The sequence below is a fragment of the Coregonus clupeaformis genome, chromosome 20, assembly GCF_020615455.1.
Source record: "Coregonus clupeaformis isolate EN_2021a chromosome 20, ASM2061545v1, whole genome shotgun sequence".
Lineage (NCBI taxonomy): Eukaryota > Metazoa > Chordata > Actinopteri > Salmoniformes > Salmonidae > Coregonus > Coregonus clupeaformis.
The window spans coordinates 43,034,447-43,058,517 of record NC_059211.1 but is presented as its reverse complement, the minus strand read 5'-3'; the positions used below and the strand labels follow the sequence as shown (position 1 = coordinate 43,058,517).

Here is a 24,071-nt window from a genome sequence, read left to right as displayed (position 1 = left end):
AATAAAATCCTTGTTTTGTTTGAACCTTGTCTCCTTGCACTACTTGAGCAATCCCGCTGAAAGCTGTGTAGCCTCTCGTGACGTCACAATCCCCATTAGCTGCTGCCAAGGCAGTTATACAATTTTAAAAACATGACAATACATTCATAACAGATTTCACAACACACTAAGTGTGTGCCCTCAGGCCCCTACTCCACTACCATATATTTACAACACAAAATCCATGTTATCATGTGTGTATGCATGTGTCTCTGCCTATGTTTGTGTTGCTTCACAGTCCCTGCTGTTCCATACGGTGTATTTTTATCTGTTTAAAAAAAAATCTGATTCTACTGCTTGCATCAGTTACCTGATGTGGAATAGAGTTCCATGTAGTCATGGCTCTATGAAGTACTGTGCGCCTCCCATAGTCTTTTCTGGACATGGGGACTGTGAAGAGACACTGGTGGGGTATGTCTTGTGGGGTATGCATGGGTGTCTGAGCTGTGTGCTAGTCGTTTAAACAGACAGCTCGGTGCTTTCAACATGTCAACACCTCCTTAAATCCGTTCTACCTCATTTCTACCAGCATGTTAAATGTGCAACCAGAGGGGAAAAAACTCTAGACCACCTTTACTCCACACACAGAGACGCATACAAAGCTCTCCCTCGCCCTCCATTTGGCAAATCTGACCATAACTCTATCCTCCTGATTCCTGCTTATAAGCAAAAACTGAAGCAGGAAGCACCAGTGATTCGGCTAATAAAAAAGTGGTCAGATGACGCAGATGCTAAGCTACAGGACTGTTTTGCTAGCACAGACTGGAACATGTTCCGGGATTCTTCAGACAGCATTGAGGAGTACACCACATCAGTCACTGGCTTCATCAATAAGTGCATCGATGATGTCGTCCCCCACAGTGACCGTGACGTACATACCCCAACCAGAAGCCATGGATTACAGGAAACATCCGCACTGAGCTAAAGGGTAGAGCTGCCGCTTTCAAGGAACGGGACTCTAACCCGGACGCTTATAAGAAATCCCGCTATGACCTCCGACGAACCATCAAACAGGCAAAGAGTCAATACAGGTCTAAGATTGAATCATACTACACTGGCTCTGACGCTCGTCGGATGTGGCAGGGCTTGAAAACTATTACAGACTACAAAGGGAAGCACAGCCGCGAGCTGCCCAGTGACACAAGCCTACCAGACGCAGGCTAAACCACTTCTATGCTCGCTTCGAGGCAAGCAACACTGAAGCATGCATGAGAGCACCAGCTGTTCCGGACGACTATGTGATCACGCTCTCCGTAGCCGATGTGAGTAAGACTTTTAAGCAGGTCAACATTCACAAGGCCGCAGGGCCAGACGGATTACCAGGACGTGTACTCCGAGCATGTGCTGACCAACTGGCAAGTGTCTTCACTGACATTTTCAACATGTCCCTGACTGAGTCTGTAATACCAACATGTTTCAAGCAGACCACCATAGTCCCCGTGCCCAAGAACTCTAAGATAACCTGCCTAAATGACTACCGACCCGTAGCACTGACGTCTGTAGCCATGAAGTGCTTTGAAAGACTGGTCATGGCTCACATCAACAGCATAATCCCAGAAACCCTAGACCCACTCCAATTTGCATACCGCCCCAACAGATCCACAGATGATGCAATCTCTATCGCACTCCACACTGCCCTTTCCCACCTGGACAAGAGGAACACCTACGTGAGAATGCTATTCATTGACTACAGCTCAGCATTCAACACCATAGTGCCCTCTAAGCTCATCACTAAGCTAAGGATCCTGGGACTAAACACCTCCCTCTGCAACTGGATCCTGGACTTCCTGACGGGCCGCCCCCAGGTGGTAAGGGTAGGTAACAACACATCTGCCACACTGATCCTCAACACGGGGGCCCCCTCAGGGGTGCGTGCTCAGTCCCCCTCCTGTACTCTCTGTTCACCCATGACTGCATGGCCAGGCACGACTCCAACACCATCATTAAGTTTGCCGACGACACAACAGTGGTAGGCCTGATCACCGACAACGATGAGACAGCCTATAGGGAGGAGGTCAGAGATCTGGCCGTGTGGTGCCAGGACAACAACCTCTCCCTCAACGTGACCAAGACAAAGGAGATGATTGTGGACTACAGGAAAAAAAAGAGGACTGAGCACGCCCCCATTCTCATCGACGGGGCTGTAGTGGAACAGGTTGAGAGCTTCAAGTTCCTTGGTGTCCACATCACCAACGAACTATCATGGTCCAAACACACCAAGACAGTCGTGAAGAGGGCACGACAAAGCCTATTCCCCCTCAGGAGACTAAAAAGATTTGGCATGGGTCCTCAGATCCTCAAAAAATTCTACAGCTGCACCATCGAGAGCATCCTGACTGGTTGCATCACCGCCTGGTATGGCAACTGCTTGGCCTCTGACCGCAAGGCACTACAGAGGGTAGTGCGTACGGCCCAGTACATCACTGGGGCAAAGCTCCCCTGCCATCCAGGACCTCTATACCAGGCGGTGTCAGAGGAAGGCCCTCAAAATTGTCAAAGACTCCAGTCACCCTAGTCATAGACTGTTCTCTCTGCTACCGCACGGCAAGCGGTACCGGAGTGCCAAGTCTAGGTCCAAAAGACTTCTCAACAGCTTCTACCCCCAAGCCATAAGACTCCTGAACAGCTAATCATGGCTACCCGGACTATTTGCACTGCCCCCCCACCCCATCCTTTTTACGCTGCTGCTACTCTGTTAAGTATTTATGCATAGTCACTTTAACTCTACCCACATGTACATATTACCTCAACTACCTCAACTAGCCGGTGCCCCCGCACATTGACTATGCAACGGTACCCCCTGTATATATAGCCTCCCTACTGTCACTTTATTTTATTGTATATATAGCCTCCCTACTGTCACTTTATTTTACTTCTGCTCTTTTTTTCTCAACACTTTTTTGTTGTTGTTTTATTCTTACTTTTTTGTTTAAAATAAATGCACTGTTGGTTAAGGGCTGTAAGTAAGCATTTCACTGTAATGTCTGCACCTGTTGTATTCGGCGCATGTGACCAATAAAATTTGATTTGATTTGATTTGATCCTTTGGCCGCCATTCCTTCCAGTTCTCTGCTGCAAATGACTGGATGAAAGTCAAAAATCTCTGAAGCTGGAGACACTTATCTCCCTCACTATCTTTAAGCATCAGTTGTTAGAGCAGCTTACCGATCACTGCACCTGTACACAGCCCATCTGTAATTAGCCCACCCAACTACCTCATCCCCATATTGTTATTTACATTGTTATTTATTTTGCTAATTTGTACCCCAGTATCTCTATTTGCACATCATCTTCTGCACATCTATCACTCCAGTGTTAATACTAAATTGTAATTATTTTGCACTATGGCCTATTTATTGCCATACCTCCATAACTTACTATATTTGCACACACTGTATATAGATTTTCTATTGTGTTATTGACTGTACGTTTTGTTTATTCCATATGTAACTCTGTGTTTGTTGTTTTTATCGCACTGCTTTGCTTTATCTTGGCCAGGTCGCAGTTCGTAATGTCTCTGCTAAAATGTTCAGATTGTGCCAAACGACAAATGTTAGCTAGCTACAGTGCCTTCAGAAAGTATTCAAACCCCTTGACTTAATCCACATTTTGTTGTTACAGCCTGAATTCAGAATGGATTAAATCGATTTTTTTTCTCACCCATCTACACACAATACCCCATAATGACAAAGTGAAAACATGTTTTTCGGCATTTTAGCAAATGTATTGCTAATGAAATACAGACCACATTTACATAAGTATTCACACTAGGGATGTGACAAATGTACAATTTGTCAACGTTTAAACTGCAATTTTTTCACAATTCAGATGTGGTTCTGCATATGACCACTAGGTGGCAATGCAGTTCAATCTACCGATATAGCCAATTTGGGTTTTGTTGCTGTGGTAACTAGTGGAAAACCTACCACTTGGCGCTCACCTTACTGCTGGCCCCCACCCACTAAGCAACGATGGTATTAATACCGTTTTAAGTTATCTGTTGTGTACCTCTCCTCCATGTTGTCAGTACGTACTTCATGTCCCACTTCTCATCAATGTGATGGCTCTTTGCAGTGATGTATGACAGCGTGTTCATAGACGTCCAACAAGTCTGGTTCTATATATGCCATAAGGGTATTGAAGCCGACATCTTTTACCATCGACAATGGCTACAATTGAACTGCAATCATTTCTGTAATCAGCGCTGTGAATACTTTCTGAAGGCACTGTACCTCGGTGTATAATTACAACCCATCACACGTAAAAACGATCATTAAGTTGTCAGTTTTATAAAAAGCATTGTGTGGATGAACATTTATTCCTCGTTAGTATAGTGGTCAGTATCCCCGCCTGTCACGCGGGAGACCGGGGTTCAATTCCCCGACGGGGAGGGAATTCTTTTTGTTTTAAACCCTTTCAATGTTGATTTGTAATCGATATACCTGAAACATCACAATTTTACTTGGATGGACATTTGTCTACGTTATGCGTATCAGTAATTCGATATCATGGGCAAGATAAAATGTAGAATATGATCATTAAACATAATGATTGGCTGTAAGGAGAACAGTATACATAACCAAAACCTGCAGAGAAATTACTGCGGAACGTGGAAATACCATCCAACACAAAACTGAGAGAGTAATGTTCAGTCTGAACCTACTTCTGAAGCCAAATAGTAAAATACAATAATCTCTAGGTAATTTTGTTATATAAAGCTTAATAAATAAGGCTACTAAACTACCAAACTGCTAGGACAGAACTGACCTGTACTGGCTGCAACTTCAATTAGCACGGAAGTGTGAAGTGAGCGGTTTGAACACTCTTGAGCCTAACAATGGCAGGAAAGTTCCACAGCCCTCCAGCACACATGCACTGTCGGAGCGAGTGACTCTCAATTTACAATGGCTAGCCCAAGTCGTTATATTTTTTTCTTGTGCTCTATGCTATTTGCCTCATGACTCCTGCGTGCTTTGTTGACTATGAACTTGCTTGTTTACCCAACCGTGGGACAGACTATGTTTGTTTCCACACTCGGGACTCTGACTCTCTATTGGTTACACAGACTCTTGGCCTCCCACCCTGTTCTAACCACCTCTCGCCGGTTTTGTATTCATGTTACCTGATGAAATTGCTGTACAATATGATAATGTTGCCATCTAATGTTATCTTCCACCATCAGCACCGGCCTGAACCCTAAAGGCCATCAGATTTGCCACCAATGCTCCTTATAGGACACATCACTGCACTCTATACTCCTCTGTAAACTGGTCATCTCTGTATACCCGTCGCAAGACCTGCTGGTAGCCACCCTAGTCAAGGACTGTTCTCTCTGCTAGCGCACAGCAGGCGGTACCGGAGCACCAAGTCTAGGTCCAAAAGGCTTCTTAACAGCTTCTACCCCCAAGCCATAAGACTCCTGAACAGCTAATCATGGCTATCTGGACTATTTGCATTTTCTCTTCTTATTATGGGTGTCCTTTAGCCAGTTTCATCATAGCGCTTGATGGTTTTTGCGACTGCACTTGAAGAAACTTTCAAAGTTCTTGACATTTTCTGTATTGACTGACCTTCATGTCTTAAAGTAATCATGGACTGTTGTTTCTCTTTGCTTATTTGAGCTGTTCTTGCCATAATATGGACATGGTCTTTTACCAAATAGGGCTATCTTCTGTATACCTTGTCACAACACAACTGATTGGCTCAAACGCATTAAGAAATTCCACAAATTAACTTTTAAGAAGGCACACCTGTTAATTGAAATGCATTCCAGGTGACTACCTCATGAAGCTGGTTGAGAGAATGCCAAGAGCGTGCAGAGCTGTCATCAAGGCAAAGGGTGGCTATTTGAAGAATCTCAAATATAAAATATATTTTGATTTGTTTAACACTTTTTTGGTTACTATATTATTCCATATGTGTTATTTCATATTTTTGATGTCTTCACTATTATTCTACAATGTAGAGAATAGTAAAAACGAAAGAAAAACCCTTGAATGAGTAGGTGTGTCCAAACTTTTGACTGGTACTATATATATTTTTTATCTCTGTAACGATCCCGGCAGTCTGAGTCGGGTCCTGTCTGTGGACTAGTTTTTCTGCTCGTGATCTCCAGTTTCCCGAGGGTTCTGGAACGCTCCGGGGAGCTCTCTTGATTTCCGCACCTGCATCCCATCAGCAATCTGCACACCTGGTCCTGATCATCACCCTTCTTAGGCTCTGGCCTAACATCCATTCCCTGCCGGATCGTTAGCCATGAACAGTATGTTTGTCAGTGTATCAGCCTTGGAGTTTCTAGCATTAGTTTTGTTGTTTTGCACCTGGTTGGCTTGCCGTGTACTTACCTCCGTTTTGTTTCTATCTGCAGTCAATCTCCCGGAACCTTCACCCAACCCCTGCCTGGTTGTCGGCGGCTGCCGAGCCATTCTTGGATCTACCACTGCACCTCCACCAACTCATCTCCACCGTCCGCTCTGTCCCCTGGATTATTCTACATCATTTTTTGAAGCTGTTAAATAAATACTCACCTTCGTTTCAACTCACCTTGTCCTGGTCTGCTTCTGGGTTCTGGCTTAGTAAACCGTGACAGAACGATCCGGCCAGTATGAACCCAGCGGACCTGGACTCTGTTCGCCATGCCATTACCCATCAGGAGAAGATGTTGGGCCATCATAGCACGGAGCTACAGGAGATCGCGTTGGCAGTTCGGAACCTTTCTACCGGTCTGACGGAGGTCCAGAACCAGCGCAAGTTTCCGGTGGAGGATCCACTACCGGTTTCACCCATCCCGCCTGCCGCGTCTGGGCGGTGTCCTTCCGTGAGCCCAAGGTTCCGACGCCGGATAAATATGAGGGGGAGCTGGGAAGATGCCGTTCTTTCCTCATGCAGTGTGGGTTAGTGTTCGATCTACAGCCCTACTCTTATGCCACAGACAAGGCTAGGATAGCCTTTGTGATTGAGTTGCTGCGTGGTCGAGCGCTGGAGTGGGCTTCAGCCGTTTGGGAACGACAAGACCCCTGCATGGCTTCATACCCGGGGTTCACGGCCGAGATGAGGAAGCTCTTCGACCATTCCGTCCGAGGGAGGGACGCAGCTAGGCGCCTGTTTTCGCTTCACCAAGGAACTCGCAGCGTGGCCGACTTCGTGATCGAGTTCAAGACGTTGGCTGTGGAGAGTGGGTGGAATGAGGAGTCTCTGCAAGCGGCCTTTTACCAGGGTCTGTCGGAGCAGCTCAAGGATGAGTTGATCTCCTATCCGGAGCCTAGTGACCTGGACAGCTTGGTAGCCTTGTCTATCCGGGTGGATAATCGAGTCCGAGAGCGAAGGAGGGAGAAGCAATGGGGTCCGTCCAATCGATCAGCTTCTCAGGTTCCAGTCGGGTCGGGATTGGACCAGAATACGTCGATCATCGTCCACCACACAGGATTAGTGGAGAGGTCCTGTCTCCCGATTCTGAACCAATGCAAGTAGGGCGGCACGGGTTAACCAAGGAGGAACGCCAACTCAGACGTAGGGACTAACTGTTGCCTCTACTGTGGTGGTTCGGGACATTACCTCGCCACCTGTTCCCGGCGGTCGTCAAACTGCGCGGCTCGCTAAAGTTGGGAGGACTTTTAGCGAGCCAGTTTCGACCTCTCAATACCTCTGTCAGACCCCGTTTCCCGGCTACCCTTGTGAACAGGAATCAGAGCTTAGCGATTAACGCTTTTATCGATTCAGGTGCCGATGGAAGCTTTCTTGATGCCGAGTTGGTGGAACAGCTGGGGCTTTCCAAGGAGCAATTGCCGGAAGCCATTGAAGCGACCACTCTGAACGGCAGTAGTCTGGCACGTATCACGATGAGGACTGAACCGGTTAAGATGCTGTTGTCGGGGAATCATTCGGAGATGATTTCATTCTTCATTCTGCCGTCTTCCCATGTTCCTCTGGTCCTTGGATACCCCTGGCTGAAGGAACACAATCCCACGTTCGATTGGGTGACGGGCAAGGTAACGAGTTGGAGCCTTGATTGTCATGCTAACTGTCTCAAGACTGCCTGTCCCCATTCGGTTCCCAGTCAGGTGATTGAGGCTAAACCCCCAGATTTGTCCCTGGTTCCCGAGACATATCACGATTTGGGGAAGTGTTCAGTAAGCAGAAGGCTCTGTCACTCCCTCCCCCACCGACCATATGATTGTGCCATCAACCTGTTCCCTGGAGCTGTCTACCCCAAGGGAAGGTTATACAGTATCTCCCGCCCTGAACGTGAGGCTTTGGAGACCTACATCAAGGAGTCCCTAGCTGCTGGTCTCGTTCGTCCCTCGTCATCACCCCCTGGGGGCAGGATTCTTCTTTGTGGGTAAGAAGGATGGCTCTCTTCGACCGTGTATTGATTATCGGGGGTTGAATGACATCACGGTCAAGAACAAGTATCCCCTGCCCTTGATGAGTTCTGCCTTCGACTCCTTACAGGGTGCTACGGTGTTCACCAAGCTAGACCTACGCAATGCGTATCACATGGTCCGGATCAGAGAGGGAGACGAGTGGTTGACGGGTTTCAATACACCGATGGGTCACTTCGAGTATCAGGTGATGCCGTTTGGACTGACCAATGCTCCAGCGGTATTCCAGAGTATGGTGAACGACGTCCCTGAGAGATATGATCGGTCTCTTTGTGTTTGTTTACCTGGATGACATTCTGATCTTCTCGAAGGAACCTTCCGACCACGTCCAGCATGTCCGGCAGGTTCTGCAGCGATTGTTGGAGAATCGCCTGTTCGTGAAGGCCGAGAAGTGCGAGTTTCACGCCCACACGACATCCTTTCTCGGGTACATCATCTCCAGGGGAGAGATTAGGATGGACCAGGAGAAGGTTAGAGCGGTTCTGGAATGGGCCCAGCCCGGTACGAGATTGCAGCTCCAGAGATTTTTGGGGTTTGCGAATTTCTACCGCAGATTCATCCGGGATTACAGCCGTGTGGCCGCTCCGTTAACGGCCTTGACTTCCAGTATCAGGAGCTTCAAGTGGAATCCGGAGGCGGATCGAGCGTTTCTGGATTTGAAGAGGCGATTCACCAACGCACCGATTCTCTCTCAACCGGACACGGCCCGTCAGTTCGTCGTTGAAGTGGACGCGTCCGATGTGGGAGTTGGCGCCATCCTGTCGCAGCGATGCTCCACGGACAGTAAACTCCATCCCTGCGCCTACTACTCCGTCGCCTTTCGCCTGCGGAGAGGAATTACGATGTGGGTAACCGGGAGCTTCTCGCGGTGAAACTTGCCTTGGAGGAGTGGCGCCACTGGTTGGAGGGGGCGGAGCAGCCGTTTATTGTCTGGACTGACCACAAGAATCTTGCTTACGTGCAATCGGCTAGACGTCTCAACTCCCGTCAGGCCAGGTGGTCGTTGTTTTTCGGACGATTCAATTTTTCCCTGACGTTCCGACCTGGATCTAAGAACGGCAAGGCGGGACGCCTTGTCTCGGATGTTCTCCAAGACGGAGGAGAGTGGGTCCAAGACCGAGACAATTCTTCCCCGGAACTGCGTCGTGGGAGCTGTTAGGTGGAAGATTGAGGAGGAGGTGATGGCGGCTCTTCGGACGCAGCCCGGTCCCGGTAACGGTCCACCCGGTCGGTTGTTTGTGCCTGAGTCGGTTCGTCCTGCGGTCCTCAAATGGTCCCACGCCAGCAAGATGGCTTGTCACCCTGGCGTGGCTCGGACGATGGCGTTTCTTCGCAGACGCTTTTTGGTGGCCTGCCATGGCCGAGGATACTCGGGGTTATGTTGCTGCCTGTCCAGTGTGTGCGCAGAATAAGAGTACCAATCGGCCCAGCTCTGGACTACTTCACCCCCTTCCTATTCCCCGCGACCATGGTCGCATCTGGCCCTGGACTTTGTCACTGGGTTGCCCGCTTCTGAGGGGAACACGGTCGTTCTGACTATCGTGGACAGATTCAGCAAGTTCGCCCACTTTGTGCCAATTGCCAAGCTTCCCTCTGCCTCGGAGACGTCCGAGATCCTGGTTAGGGAGGTTTTCAGGGTCCACGGGTTGCCCAGTGATATCGTTTCCGACCGTGGCCCTCAGTTTACCTCTGCTGTCTGGAAGTCCTTCTGTTTGGCCATTGGAGCTACAGTCAGTCTCACATCTGGTTTTCACCCCCAATCTAATGGTCAGGCGGAGAGAGCCAACCAGAAGATGGAATCCACGCTACGCTGCCTGGCCTCTTCCAACCCCACCTCCTGGGTCTCTCAGTTGCCTTGGGTTGAGTATGCCCACAATACTCTCCCTACATCTGCCACTGGGATGTCTCCCTTCCAGTGCCTGTATGGCTACCAACCTCCCTTGTTCCCTTCTCAGGAGAAGGAGCTCTCAGTGCCTTCTGTTCAGGCCCATATTCGCCGTTGCCACCGGACCTGGCATCGGGCCAGAAAGGCACTCCTTAGAGTTTCGGACCGGTATCAGCTCCAGGCGAATCGTCGCCGGATCCCCGCTCCCACCTACATCATCGGAGATAGGGTCTGGTTGGCCACACGGGATCTTCCTTTACGGACTGAGTCTAGGGAAGTTGTTACCGAAGTTCATTGGTCCGTTTGTGGTGGAGAAGGTGATCAATCCGGTGGCAGTTCGACTCAAACTCCCGAGGACGCTCAGAGTCCATCCCACCTTTCATGTCTCCTGCCTCAAGCCTGTTTTCCTCAGTCCTCTGTTGCCTCCTCCGCCTCCTCCTCCTCCTCCTCGGATGATCGGAGGTGGTCCTGCCTACACGGTGCGACGCATCATGGATTCCAGACGGCGGGGCCGGGGTTTCCAGTATCTCGTGGACTGGGAGGGGTATGGTCCTGAAGAGAGGAGTTGGATTCCGCGGCGACAGATCCTAGATGCTGACCTCATCAGTGACTTCTACCGCCTCCATCCTGGCGCTCCGGGAGTCCGCCCGGTGGCGTTCGCCGGAGGGGGGTACTGTAACGATCCCGGCAGTCTGAGTCGGGTCCTGTCTGTGGACTAGTTTTTCTGCTCGTGATCTCCAGTTTCCCGAGGGTTCTGGAACGCTCCGGGGAGCTCTCTTGATTTCCGCACCTGCATCCCATCAGCAATCTGCACACCTGGTCCTGATCATCACCCTTCTTAGGCTCTGGCCTAACATCCATTCCCTGCCGGATCGTTAGCCATGAACAGTATGTTTGTCAGTGTATCAGCCTTGGAGTTTCTAGCATTAGTTTTGTTGTTTTGCACCTGGTTGGCTTGCCGTGTACTTACCTCCGTTTTGTTTCTATCTGCAGTCAATCTCCCGGAACCTTCACCCAACCCCTGCCTGGTTGTCGGCGGCTGCCGAGCCATTCTTGGATCTACCACTGCACCTCCACCAACTCATCTCCACCGTCCGCTCTGTCCCCTGGATTATTCTACATCATTTTTTGAAGCTGTTAAATAAATACTCACCTTCGTTTCAACTCACCTTGTCCTGGTCTGCTTCTGGGTTCTGGCTTAGTAAACCGTGACAATCTCTGTCCCCGCAGGAGGCCTTTTGCCTTTTGGTAGGCCTTCATTGTAAATAAGAAGTTGTTCTTAACTGACTTGCCTAGTTAAATAAAGGTTAAATAAAATAAAAAATAAAAATAAAATTATATATACATTATATACTTCACCAGCTTCCAACTTACCTAACTTCGTTGTTAAAGTGTAAAGAAACATGAATTAGGTAAATCAGCTTTTAGTTTTAATGCACCTCATTGCTGGAACCAACTGCAAAATACACTGCAATTGGACGCTCTGATGCTGCTTGGGCAATTTTTTAATATTGATTGGGGAACTATTTGCTGAGGAATGTGACTGTTTTTCTTGATTGTTGTGCTGTATTTTTGTTTGTATTTGATTTGATTTCGTCTATGAATTGTATGTGCAGGGCTCCCTTGCGAAAGTGAAACCTGGTCTCAATGGTGAATCCCTGTTTTATATATAACGGTCTTCAGCATTTCTTCAAATAACCTATATGTAAATGAGAACTTGCTGTATAGAAGCTACTGTATTCTGTAGGTTAAGGTACTTACACAGGTTGTTTATTTACAATACTTCTGCTGAATATGTTCAGTTTCCGTAGTGTAGTGGTTATCACGTTCGCCTAACACGCGAAAGGTCCCCGGTTCGAGACCGGGCGGAAACACATTTTCTAAAAGTAAATTGTAGTGTTAGGCTATGGCCAATGTCTAAAAATAAACAAACAAATAAATTCTGTATTCATGTTTTGCACAATTCGTAAAAATAATGTTTTGAACAATCTTTAGGACACTGATTCCCGACTGAACGTTATACTCAATGCATTGTCTGTCAATTGGCGTTGATTAAGATTTAGTCAAAAGTGCATTATAGTAGCTTGGAAATTCAATTACATTTCTAAAGGAGGCAAAAATAATAGGTAGGAAAACCTTTTGTCATCGTGATGTCGTCAGATTGACTTGAACATGCAGTATTACGTTAGCCAGCTAGCTCAAATTGAGGGAAGATCATCGGATTTTAGCTAGCTAACGTTAGCATTGCTAGGTATTTTTTACGAACTTTGCTAGGTATTGGTAACATTGCCATCTGTCCACAGTAAATTTGACGACATCATAATGATGGCAAAGTTGTTTCCTACTAATTATTTGCATACTTTAACAATGTCATTGTATTTCCAGGCCACTATTCATGGGTTGCACATTGTATCACAATATTGTTATGAAGGTTCTCTTGAGGACTAGTGTATGACTGAAAGTTCTACCGAAGATTGTTTAGTATGAAGATGCCTAGAAACTGCTTTTCAAATAGGCGTTCCCGGAAGTATTGGCCCGTTTGGCACTTTGGGTTTAAAACTCTGTTCTTCTACTCAATGCATCCTCCAATGGGGCTGATGAAGATTTCGTCTATTTGTCAAAAAGTAATTTAAATGTTTTTATTTATCATATACTTACTTAGTTTAACCTGCATTCAATACTAATTTCAGGTCAATCAAGTTCTTCTGTAATACAATGAAGGCAGATAGAGCCTGGTCAACCGTGGGGGAAATAGCATACACAACAGTATCATCTGCATACAAAGTGCAGAATATTGTTACGTCGATATTGTTAATGTAAACAACCCAGAATCGGCTCCTGCGGGACACCTTCCGTAATATCCAGGAAAACGGATTTAACGCCATACACATTGAGTTCTATCTGTCGAGTAATTTTTAAACCAGTTACATGCAGCCTTGTCTAGGCAAATTGAGGATAGCCTCTGAATTAGCAATAAGTGATAAACAGTATCGAAAGCCATTGCCAGGTCAATGACGAGGACAGCACATTTTTTACATTTGAGTCATTTAGCAGAGGCTCTTATCCAGAGCGAATTACAGTTAGTGCATACATTTTCATACTGCCCCCCGTCCTCCCCAATTAAGGTGCCACCAACCTCCTGTGATACACACCATATACACACTCACTCACACACAATACATTGACACTTCCACACAAAACCCACACATTCACATACAATACATAGCCACCCACACACATAACACACCCATACCGACACAACACAAACAAGTACACATGCATAGACATTACACACGCACACAGACACACTTTTACACTCATCATTTGCTGCTGCTACTCTGTTTTTTATTATTATCTACCTATATTATGTATGCCTAGTCACTTTACCCTACATATCTACCTTAAATACCTCGTACCTCTGCACATTCATCTGGTACTGGTACTCCCTGGTTCTTCAAATGTGACCAACCTGCTCAATTCAGTCTTATGTAGAAAATTTGAAATTGTGTTTTTTACATTGGCTAAAAGTAGAGACTCAGAGGTAGAAAATGGTATATCATACACTACAGTTGAGGAACAATGGGAAAGTAATTCTGCTTTGAAAGTTGATAAACTTGTAATCCCACTTTTGAGAAAATGGCCCCTTGAATGTTTTGGTACATCTACTGGAGAGCTCTTCTTTGTCTACACCCATTCAACATTGTTCACACCCACTTAAACCTTAGCCCTACCCATCTCTTTAAGGATTCACATGTGAGGCCATGTGCTAAACAGTGAGTATGGTAGTGTACTAAACAACCAAAGATTTCAAGACTAAAGGCTGGTTTATACTAAGTCTATCGACATGTCTGTATATAGTTGTCGCAGTGACATCATGAACATTCTATTGTCATCCGACATCAAAATTGTTGTTGTCGTTATGAAAAAGTATAAACAAAATCAGCAGCCTGGTGGTCCAAAATAGCATAACTGGTGTATTTTAACACCAATAAACCCATCCATTTAAAAATGAATTTAGTGTATGTCAGTCTAGCAAACCAGGCAACTAAAAGCAACTTTCTAAACAATGTTTTGGTTAGTTTCTAGCTTGTTAGCTAGCTAACATTAAGTTAAGCCAGTTCAAATAATGACCATATCATATAGCTGACAACGTCTTAATTTGTATTAATCATAACAGGAAAATAAACTCACAACAAGATCATCATTTACAAGTTAATGGAGAGCTAATTACAGAAAATAGCTTACGGTTGTGAGTGTGACGAAATAAAAGCAGGTCATTCAACTGGAGAATTTTACAACTTGGACACTGTCTCGTTGGCCTAACGTTATATCCTAATTTGACTTTGGTGCTGGGCATGTTGTTCTTCACATTTTATTTGTCACATGCACAGGATACAGAAGGTGTAAACGGTACAGGGAAATGGTTTAGACATGTAGCTAGCTAGCTAGCTAGCTAAATAATGAACCATAATCCCAACTCATAACATTACTACCCTGCAGGTGAAGAAATCCGGATGTGGAGGTCCTGGGCTGGCGTGGTTACACGTGGTCTGCGGTTGTGAGGCCGGTTGGACGTACTGCCAAATTCTCTAAAACAATGTTGAAGGTGGGTTATGGTAGAGAAATACGCTTTTTGTGAGTATTGTGAGGATCTTTTATTTCAGCTCATGAAACATGGGACTTACACTTTACATGTTGCGTTTATATTTTTATTCAGTGTATATCTTAAATGACCGCGTTTACATGACATTGATGATGCCAATTTGAGGTTCGTTCTTAGCCTACAAAACGAGGAAGTGTCACTTTCATACCGTATTTAGAGAACTGAATTTGAAAACCTAATCTGAATGCATCTGAGAAGTTGAATGTATGAAACTTTGGTAAACTTGAAATTATAGTTTGAAAACTTGATACACAGACAATGACTACAATATCTACCATATTGAAACAATATACACTCAGTGGCCAGTTTTTTAGGTACACCCATCTAGTATCAGGTCGGACCCCCATTTGCCTCCAGAACAGCCTGAATTCTTCAGGGCTTGGACACATTGCTCAATTGGTATCAAGGGACCTAACGTGTGCCAGGAAAACATTCCCCACACCATTACACCACCGCCACCAGCCTGTACTGTTGACAACAGGCAGGATGGGTCCATGGACTCATGCCTCTTACGCCAAATCCTGACTCTGCGATCAGCATGACGCAACAGTAATTGGTATTTGTCGGACCAGGCAATGTTTTTCCACTCCTAAATTGTGCAGTGTTGGGGATCGCATGCCCACTGGAGCCACTTCTTCTTGTTTTTAGCTGAAAGAAGTGGAACCTGGTGTGGTTGTCTGCTGCAATAGCCCATCCTTGACAAGGACAGACGAGTTTTGCGTTCCGAGATGTCATTCTCCACACCACTGTTGTACTGCACCGTTATTTGTCTGTTTGTGGCTCGCCTGTTAGCTTGCACGATTCTTTCCTTTCTCCTTCGACCTCTCTTCAACGACCTGTTTTCGCCCACAGGACTGCAGCTGACTGGATGTTTTTTGTTTGTCACACCATTTTCGGTAAACCCTAAAAACTTGTGTGTGAAAAGCCCAGGAGGCCGGCCGTTTCTCAGATACTGGAACTGGCACGCCTGGCACCGATGATTATACCACACTCAGTCGCTTAGGTCACTCGTTTTGCCCATTCTAACGTTCAATCGAACAGTAACTGAATGCCTCGATGCCTGTCTGCCTGCTTTATATAGCAAGCCACTGTCTGTAGGAGTGAACCATTTTCATGAACAGGGTGGTGTACCTAAAAAACTTGCCACTGTGTGTAGGGCTGTGTACTTTTTGGCCAATTGTTGTCCGATTTAAAACTGAAAAATCAGCAACATGAAAACAGCTGTTTATTTTATTGTATTTCTTTTACGGAAAATAAAAATTGCTAGATTTTTTTGTTCGCTTTTTCTTTGCATATGAACAAAAAGTAACACTTGATATTTCGATTTTCACAAGTGGGTGGGGTTAAATGTGGAATGCCTGTCATTGGCCCAATGCACATCCAACACTTCCTGTCCTTTCAAAAAAGGAGTTCACCCTTCTAACTTTATTCTATTAATCTACAATCTATTAAGTAATCTATTAAAAGCTATTATTAATTCATATATTAATGCCAAGATAAAATTATATTTCTCAATTTCTATTTTTAGATTTAAGATAAAAAATGAAAGTGTTTATTGACCCACCCACTAGGCGTCATATCCTTGCTTCCTCCGAGTGTTTCCTCCATTCCTCGCCTCTCTTTCAAAGCACATCGAAGGAGGAAGCCCGAGGGGAGAAACCTTCAAACCTCTCCCCCAATTTGCTTTGACTGGGAGGTGAGGAATGAAGGAAACAAGGACAGAGGAAGCAAGGATTTGACATCTAGTAATATTTTTAGACAGTGCCTGAGTGGGTGGGTAGCCGTGATACCCAGGCCTTGTCCAGACACAACCTTAGCCTGAGAGGGATTGATGGGTGGTGAAATGGTGAGAGCTCCACCTTTACCCTCTGATAGGCTTGGTGGAATTGTGGTGGTATTGCTTACTCCTGTCCAATCTTCTCAGATCTCCACAAGTGTCTATGGGGTAGGGGCTAAGGGTTGTGTCTGAACAGGGCCTGGGTATCATGGCTACTCACTCACTCTAAAAATGCTGTCAAATCCTTGCGTCCTTGTTTCCTTCATTCCTCATCTCTCTCTCAAAGCACATTAGGGAAGAGGAGAGGATTGAAGGTTCCTCCCCTCGGGCCGCCTCCACTGATGTGCTTTGAAAGAGGCGAGGAATGGAGGAAACAAGTAATGAGGAAGCAAGGATTTGACGGCAAGTGGGTGGGTGGGTAAAATGCAATATAACTATTTTAAAAAGCAAAGTAATACAAAAGTCTGATTGCCTCACATTTTAATGCAGTGTCTGTGTGTCACTCCTACTTATCATCTGCCATTTCAAAGCTCTAAATACCAACCGGGTTCAAAGACTCCAGGGTTAATTGCTGCTCATTACTGCAATCTAGTGGAATTTAAGAGGCTACTACATACCATTTAATTTAATTAAACAGGCTTTTTTCTGAAATGTTGATAAGAACCCCCAAAATCATTGTTTATATCCATGAAAGCACATATCTGATTGTCAATACTGATGAGTTTTAGGTGTGCATACACTACCGGTCAAAAGTTTTAGAACACCTACTCATTCAAAGGTTTTTCTTTATTTTTAATATTTTCTACATTGTATAATAATAGTGAAGACATCAAAACTATGAAATAACACATATGGAATCATGTAGTAACCAAAAAGTGTTAAACAAATCAAAATATATTTTATATTTGAGATTCTTCAAATAGCCAACAATTGCCTTGATGACAGATTTGCACACTCTTGGCATTCTCTCAACCAGCTTCACCTGGAATGCTTTTCCAATAGTCTTGAAGGAGTTCCCACATATGCTGAGCACTTGTTGGCTGCTTTTCCTTCACTCTGCGGTCCGACTCATCCCAAACCATCTCAATTTGTTTGAGGTCGGGGGATTGTGGAGGCCAGGTCATCTGATGCAGCACTCCATCACTCTCCTTCTTGGTAAAATAGCCCTTACACAGCCTGTAGGTGCGTTGGGTCATTGTCCTGTTGAAAAGCAAATGATAGTCCCACTAAGCCCAAACCAGATGGGATGGCATGTCGCTGCAGAATGCTGTAGTAGCCATGCTGGTTAAGTGTGCCTTGAATTCTAAATAAATCACAGACAGTGTCACCAGCAAAGCATCCCCACACCATAACACCTCCTCCTCCTCCATGCTTTACAGTGGGAAATACACATGCGGAGATCATCCATTCACCCACACGCGTCTCACAAAGACACGGCGGTTGGAACCAAAAATCTCCAATTTGGACTCCAGACCAAAGGACACATTTCCACCGGTCTAATGTCCATTGCTTGTGTTTCTTTTGTTCCAAGCAAGTCTCTTCTTCTTATTTGTGTCCTTTAGTAGTGGTTTCTTTGCAGATTCACACAGTCTGCTCTGTACAGTTGATGTTGAGATGTGTCTGTTACTTGAACTCTGTGAAGCATTTATTTGGGCTGCAATTTCTGAGGCTGGTAACTCTAATGAACTTATCCTCTGCAGCAGAGGTAACTCTGGGTCTTCCATTCCTGTGGCGGTCCTCATGAGAGCCAGTTTCATCATAGCTCTTGATGTTTTTTGCGACTGCACTTGAAGAAACGTTAAAAGTTCTTGACATTTTCCTTATTGACTTACTTTCATGTCTTAAAGTAATGATGGACTGTCGTTTCTCTTTGCTTATTTGAGCTGTTCTTGCCATAATATGGACTTGGTCTTTTACCAAATAGGGCTATCTTCTGTATACCCCCCCACACACACACACACCTTCACAACACAACTGATTGGCTGAAATGCATTAAGAAGGAAATACATTATTTTAAGAAGGCACACCTGTTAATTGAAATGCATTTCAGGTGACTACCTCATGAAGCTGGTTGAGAGAATGCCAAGAGTCTGCAAAGCTGTCATCAAGGCAAAGGGTGGTTATTTGAAGAATCTCAAACCATTTTTTGGTTACTACATGATTCCATATGTGTTATTTCATAGTTTTGATGTCTTCACTATTATTCTACAATATAAAAAATTGTAAAAATAAAGAAAAACCCTTGAATGAGTAGGTGTTCTAAAACTTTTGACTGGTACTGTATATATAACAAAAATATAAACACATGTAAAGTGTTGGTCACATGTTTCATGAGCTGAAATAAAAGATCCCAGAAATGTTCCATTTGCACTAAAAGCTTATTTCTCTCTAATTTTGTGCACAAATTTGTTTACATCCCTGTTAGTGAGCATTTCTCCTTTGCCAAGATAATCCATCCACCTGACAGGTGTGGCGTATTAAACAACATTATCATTACACAGGTACACCTTGTGCTGGGGACATAAAAGGCCACTCTAAAATGTGCAGTTTTGTCACACAATACAATGTCACATATGTCTCAAGTTGCAATTGGAACTTCAGGAATGTCCACCAGAGCTATTGTCAGAGAATTGAATGTTCATTTCTCTACCATAAGCAGCCTCCAACGTTGTTTTAGAGAATTTGGCAGTACGTCCATCCCTGTCATGTGAAATCCATAGATTAGGGCCTCATTTATTTATTTCAATTGACTGATTTCCTCATTTGAACTGTAACTCAGTAAAATCTTAGAAATTGTTGCATGTTGTGTTTATATTTTTGTTCAGTGTATATATACATACAGTGGGGAAAAAAAGTATTTAGTCAGCCACCAATTGTGCAAGTTCTCCCACTTAAAAAGATGAGAGAGACCTGTAATTTTCATCATAGGTACACGTCAACTATGACAGACAAATTGAGGAAAAAAAATCCAGAAAATCACATTGTAGGATTTTTAATGAATTTATTTGCAAAATATGGTGGAAAATAAGTATTTGGTCACCTACAAACAAGCAAGATTTCTGTCTCTCACAGACCTGTAACTTCTTCTTTAAGAGGCTCCTCTGTCCTCCACTCGTTACCTGTATTAATGGCACCTGTTTGAACTTGTTATCAGTATAAAAGACACCTGTCCACAACCTCAAACAGTCACACTCCAAACTCCACTATGGCCAAGACCAAAGAGCTGTCAAAGGACACCAGAAACAAAATTGTAGACCTGCACCAGGCTGGGAAGACTGAATCTGCAATAGGTAAGCAGCTTGGTTTGAAGAAATCAACTGTGGGAGCAATTATTAGGAAATGGAAGACATACAAGACCACTGATAATCTCCCTCGATCTGGGGCTCCACGCAAGATCTCACCTCGTGGGATCAAAATGATCACAAGAACGGTGAGCAAAAATCCCAGAACCACACGGGGGGACCTAGTGAATGACCTGCAGAGAGCTGGGACCAAAGTAACAAAGCCTACCATCAGTAACACACTACGCCGCCAGGGACTCAAATCCTGCAGTGCCAGACGTGTCCCCCTGCTTAAGCCAGTACATGTCCAGGCCCGTTTGAAGTTTGCTAGAGTGCATTTGGATGATTCAGAAGAGGATTGGGAGAATGTCATATGGTCAGATGAAACCAAAATATAACTTTTTGGTAAAAACTCAACTCGTCGTGTTTGGAGGACAAAGAATGCTGAGTTGCATCCAAAGAACACCATACCTACTGTGAAGCATGGGGGTGGAAACATCATGCTTTGGGGCTGTTTTTCTGCAAAGGGACCAGGACGACTGATCCGTGTAAAGGAAAGAATGAATGGGGCCATGTATCGTGAGATTTTGAGTGAAAACCTCCTTCCATCAGCAAGGGCATTGAAGATGAAACGTGGCTGGGTCTTTCAGCATGACAATGATCCCAAACACACCGCCCGGGCAACGAAGGAGTGGCTTCGTAAGAAGCATTTGAAGGTCCTGGAGTGGCCTAGCCAGTCTCCAGATCTCAACCTCATAGAAAATCTTTGGAGGGAGTTGAAAGTCTGTGTTGCCCAGCGACAGCCCCAAAACATCACTGCTCTAGAGGAGATCTGCATGGAGGAATGGGCCAAAATACCAGCAACAGTGGGTGAAAACCTTGTGAAGACTTACAGAAAACGTTTGACCTGTGTCATTGCCAACAAAGGGTATATAACAAAGTATTGAGAAACTTTTGTTATTGACCAAATACTTATTTTCCACCATATTTTGCAAATAAATTCATTAAAAATCCTACAATGTGATTTTCTGGAAATTTTTTTCTCATTCTGTCTGTCATAGTTGACGTGTACCTATGATGAAAATTACAGGCCTCACTCATCTTTTTAAGTTGGAGAACTTGCACAATTGGTGGCTGACTAAATACTTTTTTCCCCCACTGTACATACATACATACATACATACATACATACATACATACACTGAGTGTACAAAACATTAAGGACACCTTCCTAATATTGAGTTGCACCCACCCCTTTTGCCCTCAGAACAGCCTCAATTCGTCGGGGCATTAACTCTACAAGGTGTCAAAAGCATTACACAGGGATGCTGGCCCATGTTGACTTCAATGCTTCCCACAGTTGTGTCAAGTTGGCTGGATGTCGTTTGGGTGGTGGACCATTCTTATTGTTAGATTAATTTGGATTTTAAGAATAATGACTAAAGGATTTCACCCCAAATACAGTATAAATGTTAGAATTATCATGTAGTGTCAACCCACTAACAGAGGGGGCGGTACTAAACATTCAAGGGTGAAGGGGAAGGCGGAAACTGTTTAAGAAAGCCACCTAAAGGTGGGAGGATCATAGTGCCTTTGTTTGTCAAGAGGTATAAAAACAGTATGTATGTGTTTTTGGTGCCAGAGCTCTCCATGAATAAATATACAGATAATACTTGTGGGTTGTGGACCTTGAATCATTGATGTTAAAACCAGAGCCTTACAACCTCTGGTAATGATTCAAGCTTAGGTTGAATTAGAGATAGAAATTCACATGACAGATACACATGGGAAACTGTTGAATGTGAAAAACCCAGCAGCGTTGCATTTGTTTACACAAACCGGTGCGCCTGGCACCTACTACCATACCTCATCCAAAGGCACTTAAATCTTGTGTCCCGGCCGCGACCGGGAGACTCATGGGCGGCACACAATTGGCCCAGTGTTGTCCAGGGTAGGGGAGGGACTGGCCGGCAGGGATGTAGCTCAGTTGATAGAGCATGGCGTTTGCAACGCCAGGGTTGTGGGTTTGATTCCCACGGGGGGCCAGTATAAAACAATATGTATTCACTAACTGTAAGTCGCTCTGGATAAGAGCGTCTGCTAAATTACTAAAATGTAAATGTAAATGTAAGCCCATTCACTCTCTGAATGGCACACATAAACAATCCATGTCTGAATTGTCTCAAGGCTTAAAAACCTGTCTCCTCCCCTTCATCTACACTGATTGAAGTGGATTTTACATGTGCCATCAATAAGGGATCATTGCTTTCACCTGGTCAGTCTCTGTCATGGAAAGAGCAGGTGTCCTTTATGTTTTGTACACTCAGTGTATATTTATATTTGTCTATTTTGGATGCAATTTGAATGGAATTGATGGAGAGAGAGAAAGACTGACAACATGCTCGCGTGCACACTGATTTAAAGCAACAATATTCAAGTGATATGCTGTTTTAAAACTCTATAGCTGAAATAATTAAACAAAAATAATCTTTACAATTAAAAAATAAGGTGACCCTCGAAAGCCAGATGGGGATGTGTCAATTAGACAGCGCATTTAGTCCTTATATTACTGTAGCATATGCTGTAGCAAATGTAGGGACCACAATGGAAACAAGTCCTTGACTTTACTGTGCAATCCCGGTCACTTTTAACATTATTTGTGTATATAAAATCAATAAATCAATAAAAATCAAACAAAATAAATCAATAAATCAATCCAAACTGTACAGCAGCAATTCGATGAATGGAAAGAGACATCTGATTCAAAACACCAAAAAGTTAAATGATATTCGGAGATTGTCAAGCCAAGCCTTCAATACTGGGTACATTTAGGTAGGGAGGGATGTGTTTTCTGTAAATCCAGATTGACATAGTCTATTTATTGTGGTGTTGAAAACGCAAACCATGATATTGAAGTGCCCGAAATCGGTATGTTTTGTTTGTTGGTTGTGTGGTGCATTGGCACAGAAACCTGTTGGTGGAAAATGTGTTGCATTTACTTTATATAATTTATAAATATTGCATCAAAATGTCGAAAATCTGATTCCCCCTAGGTGTCTTCATCCGGCTCTGATCTTGAAGTAATGAAACAGACAGGGTGAGTGGTGGTCCGCGAACCCTAACCTTCTGGCCCGTAGCCCTGAATTGCATCGACTGCACAACAAAAGTATGCTGAAGTGGCAAAGTCGATATCCACGTTGATAAACAAAGGGTTATTGTTATTTGTGGGCGTAAACATTATTTTGAGTTAATTCTATGAGGGGGAGGGTGTTCAATTAATTTTACAGTACAAGGGGAGGGTCATGTGAAAATATTTTGAACGTTGGGGAGGTCTGGTGCATATTTGTTTGAAAATATTTTTAACGTTGGGGAGGGGGGGTGCATATATATTTTTAAAACTCTGATGTATTGTAATTTTTTTCATTTTTCTCTTTATTTTTTCTTAATCTTTGCTTTCTCTCTTTCCGTCCCATCCCACAATCTCTCTCCTCAACTACGCCCTGGGTCTCTAGAATATATCTATATTGACACCATACTGGGGGAAATTCTGAAGGGATTGGAGTATCTGCACTCAGAGGAAGAGCCACCGAAATATCAAAGGTGAACAGTCAAATATGGACAGGACCCTCTAACAGAATTTCAACCAACATCAAACCCGTAGGCTGCCTGTACTCTTCAGTTTCCGTAGTGTAGTGGTTATCACGTTCGCCTAACACGCGAAAGGTCCCCGGTTCGAGACCGGGCGGAAACACATTTTCAAAAAGTCAATAGAAGCGTAGGCTATGGCCAATGTCTACAGTAATCATGGGCTGTACATTTTCTAACATTCTTTTGCTTTGTCAATTGGCTGATGAACATTTAGTTAAAAGTGCATTATAGTGGCTTGGAAATACAATGACAATTCTAAAGGAGGCAAAAAAATTGTATGAAAACCTTTTGTCATCATTGTGATGTCGTCAGATAAGACTTCAACTGCAGTATAACGTCAGCCAGCTAGCTACGATTGAGTGGAGAGCACAATATTCTTGCTAACGTTAGCATTGCT

General features: G+C 44.4%; 3 non-coding genes across 3 annotated transcripts; all 3 read left to right on the top strand.

Annotated features, from left to right (window-relative positions):
• The first annotated feature begins 4,358 nt into the window (after window positions 1-4,358).
• Window positions 4,359-4,430, top strand: trnad-guc. The gene has a single exon. It is a non-coding gene; the product is annotated as a tRNA-Asp (tRNA).
• Window positions 4,431-12,106: 7,676 nt separating this feature from the next.
• Window positions 12,107-12,179, top strand: trnav-aac. The gene has a single exon. It is a non-coding gene; the product is annotated as a tRNA-Val (tRNA).
• An 11,525-nt stretch (window positions 12,180-23,704) lies between these two features.
• Window positions 23,705-23,777, top strand: trnav-aac. Its single transcript has one exon. It is a non-coding gene; the product is annotated as a tRNA-Val (tRNA).
• Window positions 23,778-24,071: the final 294 nt, after the last annotated feature.